At 40.0% G+C, this 27065-nt stretch overlaps 1 pseudogene; it reads left to right on the forward strand.

Moving 5' to 3' along the window:
* Positions 1-837: 837 nt before the first annotated feature.
* LOC132123908 (PR domain zinc finger protein 14-like) lies at positions 838-9457 on the forward strand (annotated as a pseudogene).
* Positions 9458-27065: the final 17608 nt, after the last annotated feature.

Below are 27065 nucleotides of genomic sequence, written 5' to 3' on the forward strand. Positions count from 1 at the left end.
CCATTATGAACATAAGCCCACACTTCATGTGCAATAACCAGCTGAGTTCAGGAGTCTATGGAGCATGACACCTTTAATGCTTTTTAAAAGAGTTGGAAAGGCTGCATTAACGGTGACCTTTCTTGCTGACCTTCTGTTCTTAAAGTGTAGTGTCACGACCCTCATTAGTCTCTGTTAGTGGTGCGTTCGCGCACAGTTCCTTCCAAAAAAAGTAGGGCAAGATTGGAAACTTGATTTTAAAATATCTGCTGTCATCCTGAGGACATATTTTAGTTTGTAGGTTTTTTGTTTGTTTGTTTGTTTGATTAACAATGAATTTCACGCTGTTAAAACATTTCTTTAAATTGACTTTAAAGAAAGAAAATTAGTTTAGAGAGTCGTATTTTTTGTTTGTTTGTGTTGGAAAACTGTACTTGCTTAGATGTAGGCCTACATCCCTAAAAAATAAAGATAGCAATAACCAGATCAAAATGGTTCTTGGTCTTCGCTGAACATTTTCAGACTTAGAACAGTGAACTATTAAAAAAAAGTCTCAGTATGTGTCTTTTACATTCGTTTTGTATTAAGACATTTAAATAAAACAACATAAAATCAATCTAATAGTTGTTTGAAATAATTAAGTCAGATCAACGTTGTGTCAAACTGAAAGTTTTAAAGCTACAGATGGAGAAAATCAAAAAATCTGAAAACTCTTATAATCGAGAAGACATTACACATTTACAGTTTTTAAGCTGGGTGGAAAGATATTTTTATAATAATGAAAAATATTTTATAGTCTACAGAACTGAAAACAAACTGCAAGTGAAGTTCTCCTCTGATCCCCCCTCGGCTGTGGCGATGTCGGTGTCTCTCTCCAGTTACCCCGCACTGAGGGACAGGAGTCTGGCTGTCTACCCTTCTATGCCCTGCGCGCATTACGCGGCCGTCCTCAAGAGCGCGCACAGCATCTTTCATCCGCTCAAGTCTCTGGGCCGCATGGTGACCGACGCACAGATAATCATGCCGTTTAACTTCGCCGGGACTCCGTCTTTTTTCAGCCACACCAGCCACCAGACCGCGGTGTTCCATGAACAGATCCCCTACGTGTCCATGCACGCCATATTTCTAGCACATGCATCCGTCACAAAGCATGTACAACAGACATGAGGTGCAGAGCACCTTTTATTGTGCTGAAAACAAACAATCATATCTGGCAGCATGTAGTATGTTGCAAACATGTTGACATATTTTTTGTTCCAAGTACAATTAACATACTTTTCATTCTTTTTAAATGACACATTCTTCGTTTTTCATTTTTAATTTCCAAAATAGTTTTTGTAATTATTATTATTATTATTATTATTATTGTTATTATTAATTAGCTGATCGTCATCTTCTCCCTGTTGATAACGGAAGCTTCGAAGGTAAATTAACTTTTCTTTCTTTCGTTCTTACATTTCTTTCTTTCCTGAGAATTTCTAGTCTGAAGTTTACAGCTGGCAGTTTTCATGGAATGTGTCTGGAATTTTTCAGGTGTATCGATTCTCCAAACTAATTGTGGAAGTCTTTCCCATCATGGAGTATTTGCTGATAAAAGAAAATGTCCAAAAGGCGTCAGGTTTGGACCGTTTCAGGGCAAACTAGTAAACAAGTGAGATCAAAACCTTTGATGACAACGCTCTCATGTGGGAGGTAAATAGCTAATTGAAAATAGATAACTATTATAATTTAAATCCCGATTTTGTATAAAGCATCTGTCTGGAACGCACGATTGACATAATGCATAAAACGGTTTCCTGATATAGTTATATTAAATCTATGTTTTTTTCTTCCTGTGTAAAGATCTATGAGAAAGGCCGCTTGAGCCACTTTGTGGATGGAAGAGGCGCTCCATGGTACTGGATGTCCTTGGTGAAGGGCGCGCGCTTTACCCAGGAGCAGAACCTGATCGCGGTCCAGTGTGAAGGACAGATATACTATGAGGCCTGCAAAGAGATCCGACCTGGCCAAGAACTGTTGGTCTGGTATGCAGACTGCTATGTGTAGTTTCTGGTTATACCTCTCACCCTCAAAGAGTTTATTTATGACACTGAACCGCTCCCAACTGAAGGTATGTGCGTAATGCAAATTAATCATCTTATATAGATATTTATATATGTCCTGTTATTTTTATAGTCCGATTATAATATGTTCAGGTGTGTTTGCAAACTGCTAAAATTCCTGTGTTTCGTCGTTACAGTTTCTGGAGAGGGATTCAAGTGTGATCGCTGTGGTAAAGTGTTTGCTTACATGTACTACAGAGACAAACATCTGAAATACACGCGCTGCGTGGACCAGGGCGACAGGAAGTTCCCCTGCCACCTCTGCAACAGGTCTTTCGAGAAGAGAGACCGGCTCCGAATCCACATTCTCCATGTGCATGAGAAACACAGACCACATCAGGTAAATATATCTTCATTCTGATTCACTGAAGACTTAAGCGAAAGAACGGCTGTGGTGCTGAAAGAACAGCTCCTGTTAAGAAAAGCTGCACAAAACCGGAGCCTAAAATGGAAAACACTGAAACATTGCAATTTCCAAATATTTTCATGTTCGACCTATTTAAAATGGTTTGATAAATTTGTGTTTATATGCTTGTATAAGGGCATGGATAACGAAATGGGTGCATTTGAAATTTTGGTACGATGATTTATGTATTTATTTATGGGTTTTTTAAACATTTTATTTTATTTTATTTTTATTAATGGATTAAGATTCTCTGGATTTTTATTTAAGATTATACGGATTATGATTTAGCAATTTATTTATAGAATTATAGCATCACTTTAATAAAAGGGGTTCGAAATGTCAGGAACTGACACATATCGATGGGAATACAATAGGCTATTTGTAAAATGTGGAAAATATATTATGTCCAAAATAATTTTGGATTATTTGCCCTTTCAATCAAAATATAATTGCCATTGCTATAAAAGTCGGTAACAAATAACAAAAATGTCTTTTATTTTTGCCAGCCATAACACGTTAGTCACTTTTTACACATAATAATGAGGGACACAAAAGCACCCATTTCGAGCAATGACCAGGATGCGTTAATGAAAAGCTTTTAACCATACCAATACGGCAACTTGAGTATTGAATGTAATTTGAGTCCCTCTTTTTCTCTTTTTCCTCTAGTGCTCCGTGTGCGGTAAAAGTTTCTCGCAGTCCTCCAGTGTAAACAAACGCGCGTGCACTCAGGAGAGCGGCCTTACAAATGTGTTTACTGTAACAAGGTGAGAAATGCTTGGTGCTTATATGCATTCCAATAAAGTACTGCTTCAAGGATTTGACTAATTTCACGTTGCATATGATCGCTCACTAGCGCTGGACGCACTCCTAGAAGACACTTACGTCCAAATTAATGGCAGATGCACCCCCAGTGCATTGTGCATGAGGATTATGCTTTAATTTGTGACACTCAAAGAGACAAAAGTTCGCCTGTCGCTTTGTTGTAACTCGTATCCTTCTATTCTTAAAGGGGGATTTACGCGTGCGTAAAGAGCCTTTCAGTAGTCGTGCCAATCTTTCTGTATTGTTTGTGTACTGCCAGAGACAGTTTTATTATTGCTAGTAGCCTGTAGACCCATTGTATGTGAGTCAGGTTTACCAACGGAATAAATTGCTTAATGTTAAAGGGTTATATAAAGGTTAGGATTAGGTGAGGGTATTTATTGTCATTTATTATTATTATCAGTAATGTTGTTGTTGTTGTTTTATAAGCCTCGAATATCAATAACATTATTAATAAAAATGGAGTAGCCTAATAAATAATATGCCAACATGATGTCCACGTTTAGATAGTGTGTGTATATCCCCATTAGGCTATGTATCATGAACACTTATATTCTGACTGTCCCAGGCGTTCACGGCCTCCAGCATCCTCCGCACGCACATTCGCCAGCACTCCGACGAGCGGCCGTTCAAGTGTAAACACTGCGGGAAAGCCTTCGCCTCTCACGCGGGGCCCTCGACAGCCACGTCCGACGGAAACACTCACGCGGGGCCCTCGACAGCCACGTCCGACGGAAACACTCCAAAGACAAGCCCTTCTCCTGCGGGGTGTGTGGAACCACTTTCCAAGAAGCACAAGAGTTGAAATATCACACGAAGAAGCATAAAAGTACGGAGACATTTTAAGCTGCTTAGTAGGGTAGACGACTTTGAAATTTGAAAGGGACTGGAAATAATCGACATGTAAACATATTTGAAACAGAAAGGCAAGGCAAGGCAAGTTTATTTATATAGCACATTTCGTACACAATGGTAATTCAAAGTGCTTTACATAAAAGAAAGTAAAATAATAATGAAGAAAAATAATAACAAGAATAAAACAAGCAATTTTAAAACTTTTAAAATTATTTTAAAAAATTACTTATTTAAAATGAATTTAAAACAGTTAGAAAATGATTTTACATAAAATAAAATTAAAAAAAGTGAAAATATAGTGCAATCAGTTCGGACATTGCACAGTGCTCATTCAATAAATGCACAGCTAAACAGATGAGTTTTAAGTCTAGATTTAAATGTGACTAGTGTTTTAGCACATCTGATCTCTTCTGGAAGCTGATTCCAACTGCAGGCTGCATAGTAACTAAAGGAGGACTCCCCTTGTTTTGTGTGAACCCTTGGTATTTCTAACTGACTCGATCCTAATGATCTGAGTGGTCTGTTAGGCTTATATTCAGTGAGCATATCTGAAATATATTTCGGTCCTAGGTCATTTAGTGACTTATATACGCGTAAAAGTACTTTAAAATTAATCCTAAATGTAACTGGAAGCCAGTGTAAGGACCTGAGGACTGGTGTGATATGCTCAGATTTTCTGGTTCTAGTCAGAATCCTGGCAGCAGCGTTCTGGATGAGCTGCAGCTGTCTAATGGTCATTTTGGGAAGGCCGGTGAGGAGCCCATTACAATAGTCCACCCTGCTGGTGATAAAGGCATGAACAAGTTTCTCCAAGTCTTGGCTGGAAACAAAACATCTAATTCTTGCAATGTTTTTTAAAGGATAGTATGCTGATTTAGTTACTGCTTTGACATGACTACTGAAACTAAGGTCTGTCTCCAGAATCACACCAAGATTCCTGACTTGATTTTTAGTTGTTTGACCCCTAGAGTCAAGGTATGCATTCACCTTGAACACTTCATCTTTGTTTCCAAATGCAGTGACTTCAGTTTTTTCCTTGTTTAACTGAAGAAATTTCTGGCACATCCAACTATTAATTTCATCAATGCATTGGCAGAGGGAGTCAATTGGGCTGTAGTCATTTGGAGATAAGGCTAGGTAAATCTGGGTATCATCAGCATAGCTGTGATAGGCAATTTGGTTCTTTCTCATTATTTGACTTAGTGGGAGCATATACAGGTTAAACAAGAGCGGTGCAAGAATTGACCCTTGTGGGACTCCGCATGTCATGGACGTCCACTTAGACTTATGTTCTCCTATACTCAAATAATAGCCTCTCCCTTCTAAGTATGACCTGAACCATTTGAGTACCATCCCAGAAAGCCCGACCCAGTTTTCCAGTCTCTCTAGTAGTATGTTATGATCAACAGTGTCAAACGCAGCACTGAGATCGAGCAATACCAGCACTGATATTTTGCCAGAGTCACAATTTAAGCGAATATCATTTATTATCTTAATGAGTGCTGTCTCTGTGCTGTGGTGAGGTCGAAAACAAGATTGAAAATTGTCCAGGTATCCATTTGAGTTTAAGTATTTGTTCAGCTGATTAAAAACAACCTTTTCTATAATTTTGCCTATAAAAGGAAGATTAGATATTGGTCTAAAATTGCTCAAAATGGTGTTATCAAGATTGCTCTTTTTCAGGAGGGGCTTAACAACTGCAGTTTTTAAGAAGTTTGGAAATGTCCCAGAAAGAAGTGAGGCGTTCACCACTTCTAAAAGATCTGCTTCCAAGCAGTTAAGCATACTCTTGAAAAAACATGTGGGAAGTGTGTCAAGATAGCAGGTTGACGATTTTAGGTGCTGCACTATGTCTTCCAGAATTTTGCTATCAATTGCTTCAAAAATAGACATTGTATCTTTTTGATATTGTGGCCTAATATGTCTGACCTCTGCATTACTTGAGGATGTGCTAATCGCCTTCATGATATTGATGATCTTCTCAGAAATGAAGGATGCAAACTCATTGCATTTGCTGTCTGAGAGCATTTCACTGGGAATCTGACTTGGGGGGTTTGTCAGTCTCTCAACAGTGGCAAAAAGAGTATGAGTATTATTTAAGTTACTGTTTATAAGGTTTGAGAAGAAATTCTGTCTAGCTGTGGCTAGTTTCACATTAAAAGCATGAAGGCTGTCTTTATAGATGCTATAGTGAATTTCAAGTTTTGTCTTCCGCCACATCCGCTCTGCTTTTCTGCATTGTCTTTTCATAGTCTGAACTGCTGTTGATCTTCTCCAAACTGATTTCTGTCTGTTTGTTTTCTTACTGAATATTATTGGAGCAATATCATCAATAACATTCTTAACTTTTGAGTTGAAGGAATCAAGGAGAATATCAACAGAGTCTGCAGAAATGCTTGGTGTTAAAGATATAGCCTCCATAAATAGTACACTTGTGTTCTCGTTAATGCATCTCCTTCTCACAGAGACCGATCTAGATTCAGTTGTAGCAGACATCAAAATATCAAAGAAAATACAGAAGTGATCAGATAGTGCTATGTCCTTAATAACAATGAATGAAATGTTTAGACCCCTACTGATGATTAAGTCTAGAGTGTGTCCACCTTTGTGTGTGGGTCCATGCACATGCTGAGTCAAGTCAAAAGTGTTTAGAACCGTTATCATTTCTTTTGTAGTTTTGTTTTCTGCATTATCTATGTGAATATTAAAATCCCCTGCAATAGCAAAACAGTCAAACTCTGAGGAAATCATTGATAACATTTCTGTGACCTCTTCAACAAAGGCTGGAGAGTATTTTGGAGGCCTGTAAATAATAATAAACAGAATATGTGGAGCACCTTTCAGCACAATCCCTAGATATTCAAAAGACAAGTACTGACCAAATGACACTTGCTTGCATTGATAGACATCTTTAAATAGAGCAGCTACACCCCCACCTCTCCTAACAGTCCTGCAGACACTCATGTAAGTGAAGTTAGGAGGGGCTGCTTCATCAAGGACTGTTGCATTGCAGCTGTCTTCAAGCCATGTTTCGTTTAGAAACATAAAATCCAGATTGTTTGTGGTTATAAAGTCATTGATTAGAAATGATTTATTTTTTAGTGAGCGAATGTTTAAAGATGCTAACTTGATGGCTGTGCTTTGTGTCTTTACATCAATTTTAGTTTGATGCATAATAGGCCGCAGATTAGATGAGTTTGCCCTTCGGCTTGAGATGGCCTTAGATTTTCTATCACGTGATAAAACTGAAATAGAGAAAGCTACAGGCACACTGGGTTCCCGCTTGTTCAGTAGGCATTTGTGAATGTTGCTGTTATTATAGCAGGGACCCGACACATATCACAGCAGATAGAGGGTTTGGGCCCTGGTGTTGTGGAAGTGGTCGAAGAGCTCTCGCATGAGCAGGGACCACAGGCTTTGGTGGTTTTGGGGCCTGCCGTTTTTTTGTGGCAAAAAAACGGTGGGCTTGCAGCAAATGAGAGAGAGAGTTTAGTCCTAGCATACACCAATTCCTCCATTTTCTGTGAAAAGCACAGAAGATGCTGGAGAAAGGCATAATGTGTCTGGTGAGATGGGCTGCATCTCTGGTGTTTCCGGTGGCTGTGATATGTTGTACTGGCTTCCCTGGCTGTTTTCCAGAAAGTCGTCCTTGGGTCCTGAATCTTGTAGCTGTTTTGATATATCACAGTCTGTCTGTGAGGAGCTCTGTGGGCAGGGCTCAACCGGGATAGTGTCTATCAGCAGTGATTGTTTTGTCTGCATTGTGTTATCAGTGTCCTTGTGGGATATGTCAACCACATGATGACTCGGACCCGGTGTGTGTGTGCTGAATGGATTGACACACTCTGTTGAAGGATGACGGAGGGAAAAATAGATATTGTCCTTAAACACTCTAGCACCAAGTTTGTTTGGGTGGAGGCAATCCGGTTTAAACAATTGTCTATGGCCCCAGAAAAGATTGAAGTTGTCAATGAAATTCACTCCTTTTATATTACAAGATCTTTGTAGCCATGTGTTCAGCCCAAGCAAAAGTGAAAACATATTTGTTCCACGTGCTGGGAGTGGTCCACTGATGAACGACTGAACTTTGAGTCTTCAAAGTGTTTCAAAGAGTTCACTGAAGTCCTTCTTAAGGAGTTCTGACTGCTCTTTCCGAATATCATTCTTCCCCACATGGATGATGATTCGATTTGCAGTCTTGTGCTTCATCAGAATGTTCTGAAGTTCCTTGTTCACATCAGAGACCGTTGCTTGAGGAAGGCAGCATGTTGTTGTAGTCATGCTACGGTTGTTTCTGATAACAGAGTCACCCACTATCAGAGTCCTTGGCTCGGCTGCGGTCTGAGCTGAAAGCCGCTGTCTGCTCGTCCTTGAGCGCCTGTTAGTAGCGATGTTAGCTGCTGGCTGATCAGATCCATGTTTAAATACATTTGGGGATTCCTCACCCCCATTCATTAATGCTTCAAATCTGTTCTCAAGATGTATAGGGGGTGGTTGAATGCCAGTATTCACAAGCCTTGTCATAGTTGAATCTACGCTACGGCAGCAATACGAGAAACTCGTGACAATCTGATATTTCGTGTTCCTTTGGGTCTCGCTCCCTGTTTGTGCAATCGATTAGTGTGGCGATCAGTTTCGGCTTGTTCCTCTACACTTGGTATAAACTGTTGAGATTCGTAAGATTCATGGGACTCACCGGCTGTATGCTGAGAGGGTCCATGACGACGGTCTGCTAAGTGTTCCGTCTGTTTTGGAAGTCCAGCAAGTAACTTTGTTTCAAGAATCACAATCCTTTGTAGAAGTTTGCAGCAGTTCATGCAACAAGTAGATGCAACAGGAGGCATTTTCTCTCTCTTCTGTTTGAATGTAGGCAGTTGTTTTCCCGTCTCTGGAATGTAAGCTGCTGGCAGTGGGAGGCAAAGTTTTCTTTTTGTAGTATTATTCCAGTCCCAAAGAGTTTTTAGTTTTAGCGTTTGTGCCAAAAAATCATTTTTTTGAGCACTGTGCTGATCTGCTGATGTAGAAATCTTAGAAAAATCAGAGAAAAGTACAGAAATAAGAAGCAGAGCGCAGAGCAGTAAGCTAGAACGTCCGAACGGTAGCAAAGCCAGAAGCGGAAAAGAACGGGAGATTTAGGGGTTAAATATTAATGATGTTAACAGCCAGTTTGTTGAACTTAAATAAGTTATTTATTATCTATACACCCAACTGTCTCCCCTCAGAACGACCACTTCTGGATAACACTGTTCTTTCTGGAGAGGAAAACACGCTCGATTTGTTGCTTCCATAGAATACGATGTTGAATTCAAACTGAACGAAATGTTCGACTGTCCAAAAATATGATCTTTTTAACATTTATTCAACTTCAACTTTAATGCTGTTTTCGTATTATTCACATCAAAACGAAAGACAACGGATTAAAACAAAAGAAGTCAAATAGACTATTTCAGATAGTCTCGTTTTCTCTCTTTTACACAGAAATACTGAAAAATAATAACAATAATAATAAAACGCATGGAAGCCATTCACATTTGATAAGTTAAATGAATGGAGACACATTAAAAACAACATCATGCAAATAACAAATTCTAGACGTGACATCTTAGAAAAAACAACTGATGCTGATTCTGAAATAGATAGATAGATAGATAGATAGATAGATAGATAGATAGATAGATAGATAGATAGATAGATAGATAGATAGATAGATAGATAGATAGATAGATAGATAGATAGATAGATCCAGTGGTCCAGTGTGGAGACAATGGAAACAAAGGCGGTCTCACTGACATCTGCTACCCCCCGATTGTGTCTTCATGGTACCAACTGTCTATGATGGAGAAGGAAAGAGAGAAAAGGCTTTCTGATAGATTACTCCTTCCACACTCTCCAGGAGTATTCACCTTCTCAAAACACACAACAACAACAAAGGGTCAAAGGGCACAGCTAAATGTTACAAAGGGCACAGCTAAGTGTTACAATCATTTATCATGCATTTTGCTGTGATTATTACCTTACAAGTCAGATCCTTTCCACTAAGGACTGAAACTTTTTGTAAGTGTAGATGAGTTTGTTCAATTCAATTCAGGTTTTTTACATTATTTCAAGCCATCCACAGTAAAATATTCCTGAAATAACAACTAAAGTCTCAGAAATCATTTAAAGATGTTGAGCTCGTATCCATAGTCTTTTGTTGTGAAGGATTCCCTGGCTAGGCTTCTCATTTGACTAGATTACCTGCAGAGCCTCGGTGGTTCCTTGACATCAGATTCACCCGGTGCTGGCACTGGGAGCTGCCATGGATTCCTATTATGAATTTCACCCTCACTTGTTATGTACAAAACTGGTCGGGTCATAGGTCAAGCTTCAGAAGACAATTCAATTACCCTCTCATACTTCAGCAGGAAGAGATGCAGGCTTTTCCATTCTGTCTGCAGCTTCTGAAGTTCCCTGGGGCTTCTGGTAGTACATATGTACATCAGAGCTCATGCTGAGTTAACAGAGCTTGAACTTATAATACAATCACAATGAAGCCCTTAGGGTCAATGATAAAAGCATCCTAGATGATGGCTTTTTTTTTTTTGTCCATGCAAAGCCTTGTGAAAAAAAGTGCACTTAATTGTTTTGAATGCGCACTTGCAGTGTATATTTAAAAAAAATTGACTTGTAGATTATATAATGATAGACAATATACACTTTAATGAATGTTTTAACAGTTTTTTTTAAAGTGCACTTTGTAATAATCTAAAATTACTTCGAAGTAAATTTTAAATCATTTGGTTTCAATAATGCTTTAAAGAAGTCAGTGTTATTTTATTATACTTGAGATACTATTAGTTCTATCAGTATTTTGGGTTGGTTTTTATTGTCATATTTTCATTTTAGTTAAGGTTTTAGTTCATTTATTGTGTGTTTTTTTTCAATATATCTATATAGTGCTTATAATGTTAAAAATTATTTTAGTACATCAAGTTCAACTAAATGTAAATGAGAAACGTGGCTTTGGCAACTAGTTGAAACACAAAAATCTAGTTTTTATGTTTTACTTTTATTTTAATTGAACTTAGTGTCGTATTCAGTATTAGTGAAATGTACTTATATACTATGTTCAAAGGTACTCAATCACAACTTTGTCTTTACAAATGTGTAAATGCATGATAAACAAGTGTAAATACATTTTAATTAAATTAAATGTTTACCATAAAAGTTAGCATGCATGTACATTCAGCAATACACTTCAACCATATTTCAAAAACAACAGAAATAATTATAAAACTGATTTTATCACATCTCAGAGACAGGATGCAAATGCAAGGTGGTTTAATGACAAGATATTAATATAGTCCGACAAACAGACAACAACGATGCTGAAACCACAGGGGGAGAGTGGCGACGATCACAAGCTCAGATGGTGTGTGGTGCAGGGACCTCGGTGGACAACAGTGATGATCCTCTGTGATCCAGTGCTGTATCTCCCAGTGAAGGTGCTCATGATTCCAGTGCAGGGAACAAGAAGACTCGACGAAGAACAACAGGGGGAATCCACGATCCAAGACAGCCAGGAGAACAGAACAGAACACAGGGAAGAACCACAAAGACCTGACAACATGAGACACCAGTTACTGCACTTAAATAGACACACACAATGGGACGCAGGTGGTGCTGTTAATCAGTAGTGATCAGGGACCACGACCACAGACACACACCTGCATACTAAACAAGCCGAGAGAGAGACAGCGAATTCATGAACCGTGACAGTACCCCTTCCCCTAGGAACGCCTCCTGGCATTCCCCGACGGACTTACCAGTCAATTGTAATCATCGGTCAGGGAGTGATCCAGAATGTCCCTAGCAGGAACCCAACTTCTCTCCTCCGGACCGTAACCCTCCCAGTCCCTCCCAAGTATTGGAATCCGCATCCCCTCCTTCTCGAATCCACAATACGGTTAACCGAATAAGTGGGTTCCCCATCTACGAGACGCGGTGAGGGAGGAACCGGGACCGGCGGGTTAATAAGTGAATGAAACTCAGATTTTATTTTAGAAACATGGAAGGCGGGATGATTTCTCCTGTACGCAGGAGGAAGTTTGAGGCGGACTGCCACTGGACTAATGATTTTGGTGACAGTGAATGGGCCAATAAATTTAGGACCTAATTTATTAGATGCGGATCCGAGCGGAATGTTCTTAGTAGAAAGCCACACTTTTTGACCAATGACGTTTACGGGAGGCTTTGACCGGTGGCGATTGGCCTTGGCCTTGGTGCACGCCCCCACCTGTAGCAGAGTCTCACGGGCTCTTCTCCAGGTGTGACAGCACCTCTGGATGAAGGTGTGAGCAGAGGGGACCACGACTTCGGATTCCATACTAGGAGAAACTGGTGGCTGGTAACATAAGCAACATTCAAATGGAGAAAGGCCCGTGGATGACACTGGCAACGAATTATGGGCGTACTCCACCATTGAGAGTTGTTGACTCCAAGAGGAAGGATTCTTGCAAACCAAGACTCTCTCCAAATCATAGTTGGCTCTCTCACTTTGTCCATTGCTTTGGGGATGAAACCCTGAAGATAAACTGACACTCGCCCCCAGTAATCTACAAAATTCTTGCAAAAATTTGGACACAAATTGGGGACCCTTGTCAGAAACCTCGTCTGTCGGGAGGCCATGTAAACGAAAGACGTGATCTAAAACAGTTACCGCTGTCTCCTTGGCAGAGGGTAATTTAGGCAAGGGAATAAAATGAGCCACCTTCGAGAACTGGTCCACGACGGTCAAACGACTGTCTTGCCCTGGGAGGGCGGTAATATTAAAGGAAGGTGGACAATGTCTTGTATAAACAGGCTAAATACACACTGGAAAAGGAGATCAGAGTGGCAAAGAGGAATTATTCTGGAAAAATAAGGACTCGGTTCACTTCCAACGACTCCGCATTAGTGTGGAAAAGTCTGAAAGAGATTACCAACTACAAGACACCACCCCCCAGCACTGTGGAGAATCAACGACTGGCAGACGATCTGAATGAGTTTTACAGCAGGTTTGAAAGAACACCCATCACCTGCCCTGAACGCTTCTCCACACAACCGTTCACACCATTAACAACTCCTGCAACCCACCCTGAACACCTCTCCAATCAAGCGCTCTCACCATTCACACCTCCTGCATCCCCCCTCTCCCCCACACCTGCAATTAAGATAAGCGAGGATGCGGTGCGCCAGGTCTTCTGGAAACAGAAAAGGAAAAAAACAGCAGGCCCAGATTGTGTTACACCAGCCTGTCTGAAATCCTGTGCTGACCAGCTGGCCCCCATCTTCACACAGATCTTCAACAGATCACTGGAGCTGTGTGAAGTCCCTTCATGCTTCAAATGCTACACCATCATCCCCATCCCAAAGAAACCCAAAATTACAGGACTTAATGACTACAGGCCTGTGGCCTTAACATCCGTAGTCATGAAGTCATTTGAAAAACTGGTGCTGGCCCACCTAAAGGACATTACTGGTCCCTTACTGGATCCTCTTCAGTTTGCCTACAGAGCAAACAGGTCTGTGGACGATGCAGTAAACATTGGACTGCATTATGTTCTGCAACACCTAGACAGACCGGGGACTTATGTGAGGATCCAGTTTGTGGACTTCAGCTTGGCCTTTAACACGATCATCCCAAACCTCCTCCTGCCCAAACTAACTCGGCTCTCCGTGCCCACCTCTGTCTGTCATGGATCAACAGCTTCCTGACAGACAGGCAGCAGCTAGTGAGGCTGGGAAAATACACATCCAGCACCCGTACAATCAGCACCGGAGCTCCCCAGGGCTGCGTTCTCTCCCCACTGCTCTTCTCCCTGTACACTAATGATTGCATGTCTAAGGACCCCTCTGTCAAGCTCCTGAAGTTTGCAGATGACACCACACTCATCGGCCTCATTCAGGACGGTGACGAGTCTGCTTAGGTTAAAGAGCTGGCTGTCTGGTGCACTCTCAACAACCTGGAGCTTAACACACTCAAAACAGTGGAGATGATCGTGGACTTCATAAGAAACCCCCCTGCTCTCCCCTCACTCACCATCATGAACAGCACTGTGACTGCAGTGGAGTCATTCAGGTTCATGGGCACCGAAATCTCTCAGGACCTGAAGTGAGACATTCACATTGACTCCATTGTGAAAAAGGCCCAGCAGAGGTTGTACTTCCTTCACCAGCTGAGGAAGTTTAACCTGCCACAGGAGCTGCTGAAACAGTTCTACTCCATCATTGAATCCATCCTCTGCACTTCAGTAACTGTCTGGTTCAGCTCAGCTTCTAAATTGGACCTCAGAAGACTACAGAGGGTAGTCCGGACTGCTGAGTGAATCATCGGTACAACCCTCCCTTCTATTCAAGAACTGTACTTATCCAGAGTGAGCAAAAGGGCTGGCAAAATCACTCTGGACCCCTCATATCCAGCACACTCCCTCTTTGAACTGTTGCCATCTGGTCGACTCTACAGAGCACTGAGCACCAGAACAGTTTCTTCCCTCAGGCTATCCATCTAATGAACAATTGATAATAACTGTGGAACACACTACACTTTATATTTATATACACATACACTTATTTATCTAACACACATACTTAGTGTACACTTAAATTTTGCACATAATATACCTGTACATACATAACTGCTTTTGGTAATATACCTGCCTACAATTGTCAATTTGTATATTGTCATTCCTTACCTACTTATTTGTATTTTTTATTCTTTATTATGTGTTTTATGTTCTGTCGCTGTCATTCTGTTGTACTGCGGAGCTTCTATCAAGAAAACAAATTCCTCGTATGTGTAAACATACCTGCCAATAAAGCTCATTCTGATTCTGATTCTGATCAAATCTAGAGCAATGTGGGACCAGGGTCTCAAAAGGGACTGACAGCGGTTGAAGTAACCCATCTGGAGGTCGATTGGAAGTTTTACCAGTGGCACAAACTGAGCAAGCCAAGACAAAACTGCGGATGTCACGAGTCATTAATGGCCACCAGAATAGTTGCTTAACCAAAAAGGTGGTGCGATTAACCCCTGGATGACATGCTATGCAGGAACAATGTATAGATCAGGGTCAACGAGGATGGGAGCCGAAACGAAGTGACTCTTAAGTCTGGCAAATACAGCCTCAGCTGTATCAGACCACCTGAACGTCGTTTTTGGGGAGGTCAAGGCAGTCAGGTGCGTGGCTAGTTGGCTGTAGTTGTGAATGAAACGCTGATAGAAATTGGCGAACTCCAGAAACCTCTGTAGGGCCTTACGGGAATCTGGACTTGGCCAATCTATCACAGCCCTAAACTTGTCGGGATCCATAAGCACTCCCTCAGATGAGACAATGTACCCTAGGAAAGGAACAGACTGTGCATGAAAAATTCATTTCTCCACCTTGACAAAAAGCCCAATCTCTAGCAACCTCTGGAGCACTCGTCTGACGTGCTGAACATGATCCTGGAGAGAAGATGAAAAGATCAATATGTCATCCAGGTAAACATATGGTCAACCATATCTCTCAGCACATCATTGATGAGTGCTTGGAAGACCGCTAGGGAGTTGGACAGCCCGAAGGGCATGACCAAGTATTCAAAGTGCCCCCTAGGGGTATTAAACGCAGTCTTCCATTCATCGCCCTCCTTTATGCAAATGATAAGCATTATGTAAATCCTATTTTGTGAAAATGGATGCCCCCTGTAACCATTCAAAAACTGAAGACATCAACGGCAAAGGATAAGTATTCTTTACCGTGATGTTGTTCAGCCCCCGGTAAATCGATACACGGTCGCAGAGATCCATCCTTCTTCCCCACAAAAAAGAACCCCGCCCTCACCGGTGAGGAGGAAGGATGAATGAACTTGAATGCTAGAGAATCAGAAATATATATTCTCCATAGCCTCCCTCTCTGGAACAGAAAGTGAATATAACTTGCCCTTAGGCGGAGTCTTACCTGGTACTAAGTCTATGGCACAGTCGTAAGGACCATGTGGAGGTACAGAAGCAGCCTGGGACTTACTGAACACTTCCCTCAGGTCCTGGTACTCACTGCCTCTTCCTGGAACACAGAAACAGGCACAGACGAACAAGCAGACACAAGACAAGACTTATGACAAAGGATGCTCCAAGCAGACACAGAATTGTAAACCCAATTGATACTGGGATTGTGTAGAGTGAGCCAGGGGTGACCAAGAACTACTGGTGCCAGTGGTGAGTCCATGAGGAGGAATCTAATGTTCTCGGAGTGGTTGCCAGAGGTAATGAGGGTTACACGTCTGGTAATATGGGAAATGAAAGGGAGTTGCTGTCCATTTAGGGCATTAACAGAAATCTTGTGAGTAAGGGGAAACACGGGGAAGTGGAGTTGTGCCAGTTTAGAATTCAAAAAGATTTCCTTCAGCCACAGAGTCCAGTAATGCCCTTGTGTCGTGCGTATGGGTTGCCCACCTTAGTATTACCGGGAGGTGTGTAGATGAGGTCTTCTCTGCGGGGATCCCACCCGATAGTAGCCTAATAGTTACTACCGGGCTTGATCTTTTACCGGGCAGGAGTGGATGAAGTGGCCCGCCCCTCTGCAGTAGAGGCAAAGTCCTAGGGATCTCCGCCTCTCCCTCTCCTCCTGGGAAAGCCGAGCTCTACCCACCTGCATGGGCTCGCTTGTGCGAGTCCTCTGTGCTGCGGAATGAGGTCTGTTGATGGAAACGGCTCATGCGACTCAAGCGCACATCGACCCTTAATGCCAGTTCGATGAGACCGTTAAGTTTTGGCGGAAGGTCCAGCATGTAGATCTCCCTCTGGACAAGGTCAGCCAGCCCATGCAGGAACCTGTCCCACTGCGCCTCTTCACTCCAATGACACTCTGCGGCCAGGGTGCGGAACTGGATGGAGTACTCCGACACCGAGCGCTCCCCCTGGCAGAGATCGGTGAGTAGTCTGGCCGCCTCCCTACCCACCGCACGATCAAAGACCCTCTTCATCTCCTCTGAGAGTGCCTTGAACAAGGTGCAGCATGGATCCTGATTTCCTGGGTTCTTCCATAAAATCTTCAGGAGGCATTCATAGAATCTTCAAAATTACATTTTATTAACTGCCAAACTCATATACCGTTCACAATAGTGCAAGAAAATATGGGGAAACAAAATGAAAGAAAGGAAAAGGGGGGAAAAACTAACTGATAAATAAAATCAACATGCTACGGCGTTCTGGGCCTCAGATGTTTCTCCAGGGATCCCTCACCAGAACTGACCCAGCCATAGACAAACTTTTAACAAAACAGATCAAACCATTTTATAATTACAGGGGGACTCAAGTCCATACATCAAACCTAAATGAAAAAGAGAGGTATAATATATACACAAACTCTATAAACATTAAATTCACCATAAAGCAATAATAAAATAAACTGGAAAGAATCCCCTTTATTATAACAACATTACAATTAACAAACAATCCAAACCCTTGTGGTACCCAAACTACATTTCCCATAATTCCTAACACAGGATATAAAGGACATCAGGAAATGCTGTGCTCTTTTAATTACAAACCTTGGTTCCATGCTGCAGTCATGGATCCCGGCAGAACCACGGGTGAGATACTCAATCCTTCAACTAATTACAGAAAATAACCCATATCTTGTGTAGTTGTGGTTTTATTCAATCCCTAGCGTGCACTCTAGTAATGAATTATGTCGCTCTTTGATCTTAAATGCGCGCATAAGAGACAACATGCACAACTAACACTAAATGTTTGGGGTAAATATTAGAGAGACAAAATAAGTATATTAAATTTATAAACAAACAATTAATCCCTTAAACAAAAATCTATTTCTCCTACAAAGAAATGAATTAAAAGTCTAGAACCGTTTAAATAAACTAGCCCAATTCTTACTACAAGTGTGGCCTTAGCCATCACAGGCTGCAATGAGAAATACATTGAGCAACGGGTAAGGAATGCTCTGCAATACTTGGGCTCACCTGAGTATCCCTCTGGTGTGGGTAAACGGGGCTCATGTTGATGAGGCGGCTCGGGAGAAACTGGTAGGTGAGGGTGGCACAGCGGGGTCTCGCAGATGTTGTAGTTGTTGGGTGAGCTCGGACACCTGCGTCACAAGAGCTTGGATCGCCCGACCTGCATCCATGATATGGTCAGATCGTTCTATCACGACTCCGAGACAGGATGGAAATGCAAGGTGGTTTAATGACAAGGAATAAATATAGTCAGACAAACAGACAACAACGACGCTGAAACCACAGGGGGAGAGTGGCGACGATCACAAGCTCAGATGGTGTGTGACGCAGGGACCTCGGTGGACAACAGTGATTATCCTTGGTGATCCAGTGTTGTATCTCCCGGTGAAGGTGCTTGTGATTCCAGTGCAGGGAACAAGAAGACTCGACGAAGAACAACGGGGGGAATCCACGATCCAAGACAGCCAAGAGAACAGAATGGAACACAGGGAAGAACCACAATGATCTGACAACATGAGACACCAGTTACTGCCCTTAAACAGACACACACAATGGGACGCAGGTGGTGCTGTTAATCAGTAGTGATCAGGGACCACGCCCACAGACACACACCTGCACACTAAACAAGCCGAGAGAGAGACAGTGAATTCATGAACCGTGACAGATTTAGAGGCTACGTTTCTCTCCTTTCACTCCCCTGCATTTTTATATGCTCATTTATAAGCATTGATTTCACACTTAACCTTCAGTGCTTTAAAATGTTTCCCCATACGCTGTGGACATCCATAATTCAGTTTGATTTCTTTATTAATATGAGATTAATGATACCCCCCCCCCCCCCAGTAATAATGCTGTGCACTAATACCCCCCACCCAATAATGCTGTGCACTAATTCATTTTAAATTAGGGCTGTAGTACATACTAGTCACTGGAATCAAAAGTTGAATATTTAATATAAATGTGTCTGTGTTGGCTCCAGAGGAAAAGGGGCTCATGATGTCCTTATGTCCTTAAGTGGTTTAACCTGTCAGTTTCCAATTTCTAGAAGCCACCAACAGTTGAGCTAAACCACAATCTGATCAATAAGCCCTATTGATCCTCTAATAGCAGTCAGCACACATCACTAGACTTGTCTAAAACTAGCCCAGGGCTCTTTGCTGAGTGAAACCATAAACTCTTCCGGGTCATTTTGACCCTAAATCACTTATGAAGAATAAATATTCAAAATCTACAGTATGTCTTGCTACTGTTTTAAGGAATAGGTAAAGTGTAAATAACTGATCCCAGGAGAGGTGCCTGAGTCTCTTGAGCAGCTTGGAAGCAGAAGGTACAGACTGGGCTGGTGTTGTCATTGTGATGGTAGGTTCCTCTGGGACTGTAGGAAATCCTCTGCAAAGGCCGGCTAAAGGCTCGGCATGCTGCTTACTGGATGAATAACAGATCAAACACAGTAAAGCCGCTCCACACTGGTAGAGAGAGGAATCAGAAGGAGGGAAAGAGTAAGAGAGAGATTGAGCAAGAAACATATAGGGGGGGGGGAGATTGTCCAGATGACAGTATGTGATGGGGCAGATGGCTGAGGTTGCTTGGATGAAGCTTCAGTGAGCCTTCACTGACGGTCAGTCCCATGAGACAACACACACACACACACTACTCTCTAATAGATATCTGTGAATGCATAATTTACAATTTCTATTCATAATTTTTTCTTCACTAGTTCATTTTAAATAGTATATTTAAAATAAAATAAAATGTAACGTCAAATGTCAAAAGTGAATGCATGAATAATTAAAAAACAATTGGCAACATTGTGTTTAGAGCAGGTAGATTTTAAGAAATAATTGAAAATAATTTATAGAATAGGGTTTTTTTTGTGTTTTGTTTTTTACAATGATGCAAACTATATATTTATAACTGAATGTAGCAAACACAATGGTGTTCTTCCAAATGTGAAACTTTACAGGGCTGTTATACTAAATATGAATGATCAAATCTCGGGCCGGTAATACCATGACTTAGGTGCCCTTGAGCAAGGCACTGAACCCCCAATTGCTCCCTGGGCGCTGCAGCATAAATGGCTGTCCACTGCTCCGGGTGTGTGTTCACTGCTCTGTGTGTGTGCACTTAGGATGGGTTAAATGCAGAGCACAAATTCTGAGTATGGGTCACCATACTTGGCTGAATGTCGTCACTTTCACTTTTTTTTTTCAAATATAGTGGACTGAAACTAACTGTTGTATATCACAGCACTAATTTGATTACTCATATACTTCATCTACTTAAGAAATAACTACTTAACTATCTACTTAAAATAATTATCTGTAAAGGCCTATATTTGCCATTAAGCCTGTTATGGTTACTCATGTATTTCAGAATTTATTGTAACATGATATGAAATTGTGTAATAGTGAATCATGAATAATTTATGAAGTCTTCAGATAAATGTAGTATGTTTAAACCAGCAGGCCTGAATCAGACATTGTCATTCACATTTGTGAGTGCTGAGCTTTCTCTCACCATGCATCATGTTAAACAATGGCCCAAAAGGAGAGTGTTAATGCAAATGTGTGAATGTGTGTGTTTGATGTGCTTTTGTCTCTTTTTCAGTTATTCTTCCAGACTCTAAAGCCCCTTTCACACTGCACGTCGGACCCGGCATATTGCCGGAACATTGCGGGGTCGGCTTCTGTGTGAAAGCAACCACGTCCCGGGATTGATTCCGGGATTGAACCCGGGTCGGGGACCTAGTAACGTTGCCGGGTTCAACCCGGGACGAGCTCTGTGTGAACAAAAGCCAGATCTAATGACTTGTCGAAGTGATGACGCGCGTTATCGCGCGACTCTTTTACCAGCTGTTTTGAAGAAAGATCAACGTTCGCGTCAAAAATATGTGCAAACTGTAATGAAGGAGAGATCAGTTAGTTCCTCACTTTCCGCGCTGGCGCCGAGATCATTCGCTTGCTTCAGTGAAAGTATAACGTGCCTAACGTTTTCGACTCGTACATTACACGTCACGCCCTGATGTCACGTGTCGTTAGGGGATCTTTACGGGTTGTGTGTGAAAGAACCGAGCGCCAACCTCCCGCTCTCTCTCGTGAGGCCAATAAGGAAGTGACTAAAACTGCAATTCATCGACTGGCCGCTTGAGGCTGACTGCAAAAGGGAGTCAGTCCCATAGACTTCCCATGTTAAAATGCCCAACTTTACAGCAGGAAAATTATTTTGGTCTAAATAGCTAATTTTGCCCTTCATGACAACTGTGAGGGGGGTGAATTTTTTTATAACTCATCCGTTTAAATTATATTAAGACTTAAAGTTCTGCATAATTAAGGGCGTAGCCACTTGAGTGACAGGTGGATTGCCGCTGCTGACTCTGCCGTCGTGCTAGGTGGGTGTGGCTTCAGCAACTAGCTCCCGCCTTTTTGCCCATTTTTGATTGTCCGGGAGAGTCGCGCGGTGACGCGCTGCCAAGATGGCGACGGCCCGCTCTACACACTTTAGGCTTCAAAAACACACTTCAGGAGTCTACGGGTGACGTCACGGACACTACGTCCATGTTGTTATACAGTCTATGGAAAGAACGCACATATCCCGGGTAATCATTGGCTATGTGAAAGTGCAAAATCTAGCGACCCGGGAACAATTGCCGGAACACTTTACCCGTGTATTTGCCGGAATGGCAGTGTGAAAGGGGTTTAACAGAGCAACAGGAGGGGAGAGAGAAATGCATGCAGCGAAGAGAAAGCAAGAGTGAAATATTGAGGGACAGATACAAGTTTGAGGTGTTCTTTGCCTGCTGACGCTTTGTAATAGGAGATGACCTCACCTTTCATGGTTAACTAAACATTACTAATGACGACAGGTGTGAGTAAATAAAAAAATATTATGACGATGACCTTGTCTTTCCCAGGATAGTCTATTAATCTGTTTAATGAGTGGGATGATTGAAGAATCTTAGACAGTCTTTCTTTTGCTCTGTCCATCAAAAGCAATGTTCTGCCCTCTCTTTTGTTAGCACGGCAATTGGCAGTGACCCCTTCCAGCTCCGAAAGGTACTCAGAGGTCAGGAAGACAGAGGTAGAGGCTCAGTGGTAGAGCATTGCGTTAATAGCGCAAAAGGTTATGGGTTTGATTCCCAGGGAACACATTATGTAAAAAATGTTAGCCTGAATGCAATGTAAGTCACTTTGGATGAAAGTGTCTGCTAAATGCATACATTTTTAACATGTAATATTTCTTATTTGTCTCTTTATATATTTATTTGATTGTTTTTTGTTAAAATCTTACTTGACACAAAATTTGTAATCGTTGTGTATCATGATTTCTGTGAAAATATTAAAGAGTAGAAACTGTTTTATACACTGATAAATATACTTGAGGAAAATCTGCATATTAGAATAATTTCTGAAAGATGTGACACTGAAAACTAGAGTAATGATGATGAAAATTCAGCTTTGCATTACATGAATAAATTAAATTTTCAAATATATTAAAACAGAAAACAGTGAATTGAAATTGTAATAATATTAATATCAAAATAATTCTTTTAAAAAATCTGGTAACACTTTATTTTGATAGTCCACTTTAGACATTCTACTAGCAGTAAGTAACTTTGCAAATGTCAACTAGCAGTTAGTAGAGTATTAGTAGACTGTCTGCTTAATATCTTCTAACACTTTCTTTGTCAGCTTATTGTCAATTTATACTAAGCCTAAACCTACCCCTAACACTAACCCTAAACCTACCCAGACAGTCTACTCTGAGAGTTAGTAGACATGTAGTTGCAAATTTCTGAGATTAAGTTGATATGTAGTTGACATGTAGTTACAAAGTTACTTATAGTCAGTAGAATGTCTAAAGTGGACTATCGAAATAAAGTGTAACCAAAAATCTTAATTATCCCAAACCCTTGACCACTAGTGTACATATATTACATAATATTATATATATTACACACATTTTTTAACCGCCATGTTTTTAAACTCGGCAGTTTGTATTTTTTAATATGCTAATTAGTACTATTTGTGAAATGAAGAATTCTTAATTAGTGGATAATTGTAATAATAGTTCACATCAATAACTTAATAAATTCAAAACAAACCAACTTTGAGTAAAGTCTGCAGAATGTCTGTTGGCTGGAATGAGCTTGTGTTTCTGGATCAATGCAGCTGCAAAAGAAGAATGCTTTTCATCCACAGTAGTCAAGCTAATGGTTCAGAACATCATCCAAAGGTATCCTATCAGCGCTGCACAGTCATAACACACACACACACACACACACAGGGAGAAGGAGACACAGAGGTCAATATGGCCTGTCGTGAGGAAGCTTGTGGTGTCCATTACACACAATCTTCATTAGCAGCAAGTTGAATACAAGAGCACAGTAAAGCGTCTCATACGATACAGCATCTGCATCCTGAAACTGCTTTTTACGTAAAAATACACCCCGTAATATCCTTCAAATCCCTCGTGTGATATAACCCACCCGTTTCTACAGCCGTGTTGCCACTTCCTGACACAAAATATCCTGTCTGGTTGATATCAGCTAGTGTTAGTGATCAATGAGGAGAAAAACATATTTAATTCCCTGAAACACGTGTTCTGCTCTCCACTGCTGGATGTTGTGGTTGCAGGAAGACTGCGATATTCTCTTGCTGGAGGAAAAGTGATGGAAAAGACAATATGTATGTGTGTGTGTGTGTGTGTGTGTGTGTGTGTGTGTGTGTGTGTGTGTGTGTGTGTGTGTGTGTGTGTGTGTGTGTGTGTGTGTGTGTGTGTGTGTGTGTGTGTGTGTTCCAGTCAGAAAGTCATTTGTTGACATTAGTCAACTACATTAGTTAACATGAACTAACAATGAACAGCAGTTCTAATCCCAGATAATATTAATCTCAACATTGTTGTAAAATCCTGTTAAAATAAGATAACATGTACGTGAACCTTTTTTTAAGTAAGAAAGGTTAATAAATGCTGTAAAAAATATATTTCTTAATGTGTTAACTATTGTTAGCAAATGAGACCAACACTGTGAAGTGTTACCAAAAAGTTATTTAAACATAATTCTGCAACAATTTACAACAAGGTTTTATTTGTTTACATTAGTTATCTACATTAGTTATGTATGTTAAGTATGTTCATAAAATGAACTAACACATCTGCAGCATTTATTAATCGCTATATATTAGTCTCAACATTTAAACGAATGTATTTTTAGTTAGTTTAAAAATAAGTTACATTTAAAAAAAGTTAGTTTTTAAGTAACAATAACTGGTTAATAAATGCTGTAAAATATAATGTTAATTGTCATTAGTTCACATAAACAATGAACAATGCATGATGTTAATACTGAATATATTCATAACATTTACTAATACATATTTAAGGTTTTAAGAAAGTTGTAGCTGATGAAAACTAGTTAATATACTGTGAACTGACATGAACATGAGCATTTTTATCAACTGACATTAAAAAAGTTCAGAAATGCCATAAAATATATTGCTCATTGTTAGTTTGTGCATTAACTAATGTTAACAATTGAAACATTATTGTAGTGTTACTCATAATTCTTGGACACCTTCAAAAAAAATTATGTTTTTTAATTACTAGTCATGAAATTGATATTCGTCTTTGTATATTTCACCTGTTAGGTGGGAGATAGAGGACGAAAAGGCGAGATTCTCAATCACAGTCTTTTAATGAAAATTACAAACGGTCCAAGAATCAACGGGAAACATAAATCCACTCCAGAAACAGAGGTATCAGTCAAAACAGAAATCTTCGCTCGTAAACCCTGAGCATTAACAAAAGGTGGCAGAGAAACTAGTTACGGAGTTTCGGGATGAGCGGGAGCCGTGCCAGGTGCAGTGGAAGACAAGGGGCAGAGAAAGCGGAGGTAGAAATAGCAGGAAGAATCAGGGAAAAGGGGAAACAGGTGAAAGTATTGGGGAAGTGGGAACAGCTGGGCATAAATGAAGTTAAAGTGATGGTGTAGAGAAAGTGTGTAGGATGAACACAAGAGGGGACAGAGAAAGGAGGAACCCGGATCATGACACCACCAATGAACATTCAGAAACCAACACCTCTCGTTCTTAGTTAGCCTAATAACTGTTCTGCTTTGATTACCTTTTGTGTGTAGAAAGCATTTTTTTTTTTCTGGCAATGTCCTTCACCAGTGATTTATTGATCAGAATAAGTCAGTTAATAAGCTTGAGACTAATTCATTACGGGGCTAGAGATTGGAACAGCAAAGCCTAGCTTAATCAACTCATAGAGGCTGTCCGCGCATGAAGACGTTAATTAAAGGCAAAGTGGAATGTATGTTAGATATAGTAACAGGAGTCTAGGCCCAAGCAAGACTAAGATAGAGAACTTTCATTTTCTCTGCCCTGTTCAGTCAGTGTGTCTAAATCTGTTTTACAGGGTCTGTTTAAACAAGGTCTTTTGGATGATTGTTAACTCCAGTTGGATAATGATGAAAGTGCCAGATCAGTACAGCTTCATTTGCAACATTTACATTTTGCTGGTACAATTTTAACCTTATACCGATGCAGTCATTATTAAAATGTGTGCATTTTTTTTATTTATTTGTTAGATTTTTTAAATATGAATATAAGATATTCAAAACATTGTATGAATGATCCAGGCTTATTTTAGTATCACTGAGATACAATTATAGTTTTTGTATATATTTTGAATTTGTTTTTATTTTTATGTTGTGTTTTTGTAATTAATATTATTATTATTATTATAAATTTAAAATGTGTCTATATAGTTTATTTGAGTTTTAGTTTTAGTTATTTTAGTTCATCAAGTTAAATAAATAAAAATTAGAATTGTAGCTGCAATATAATTTTTTAAAAATAATATTATATTACTTCTATAATATTATTTTATTTCAAGTAAATATTTTTTTTTTGTTTTGTTTCATTTATTGATTTTTTTAGTTAGTTAACATCAATAACCCTGGAATATTCAATTTAAAAAAAAAAGTCTAATTTCTGAAAGTATTAAGAAGAAACTGAAAAAAACATTTTGTATATGTATTGCCAGATATAAAAGTAGGGGCAACACTTTACAATAATATCCTATTAATTAATATTATTTAATATATTTACTATCATTAACTAACAAAGAGCAATATATTTTTTACAGTATTTATTCATCTTTATTAATTAATAATTTAATAAAATATACAACATCATGTTAGCTCAGGTGCATTATTAGCATCCTGAAATTAATAAATGCTTTAGAAGTATTTTTCATCTTTAGTTTATTTTAACTCATGTAGTAAATTAATGTTAACAAATTGAACATTATTATGAAAAAAAAACCACATTTGTCTTCAGATGTGTGACCTCACCTCTTGTGACATATGTAACTTAACAGTTTGAACACTGAATCTGGCCAATAATCAGTGAGCTGCTTCTGAGGACTGATCATCTGTTAGAAGATGATGCAGTCCTGCCAATGACAGATAGGGCCTGGTAAAATCACCAATAATTACTACCATCATCATTCGCAATATTTCACTCTACCCTGCCAAGCAGCTATTGAGAGCTGTGTACACAGGAGCGATGACCTCATTTGGACAAGAACACAAGTAGTTCATGGAGTCTAGATTTACAGCATGACGCAGTGGCTGTTTTCCCAATACAATAACTTCTCTCCTAACAGGCAAGTAGAAGAGAAGTGGAGAAATGTAATGACTTTTGGGCCTCATTCAGAACACTAAGATATGTTTTCATTAATGTGACAGAGAAAAAAAAAGCCATATAGTGAGAATGTGCTAACCAGCCATAAAAAGCACTCGGATGATGGAAAAACAAAAAATAAAATTAAAAAGGTGTTTATTAATTTACATATTTAATTAAAAAAAAAGAAATTACACACACGTATATTAAATCTATCTATTTTTCTAGACTTATTTTATC

This window comes from Carassius carassius, chromosome 42 (assembly GCF_963082965.1).
Source record: "Carassius carassius chromosome 42, fCarCar2.1, whole genome shotgun sequence".
Classification (NCBI taxonomy): Eukaryota; Metazoa; Chordata; class Actinopteri; order Cypriniformes; family Cyprinidae; genus Carassius; species Carassius carassius.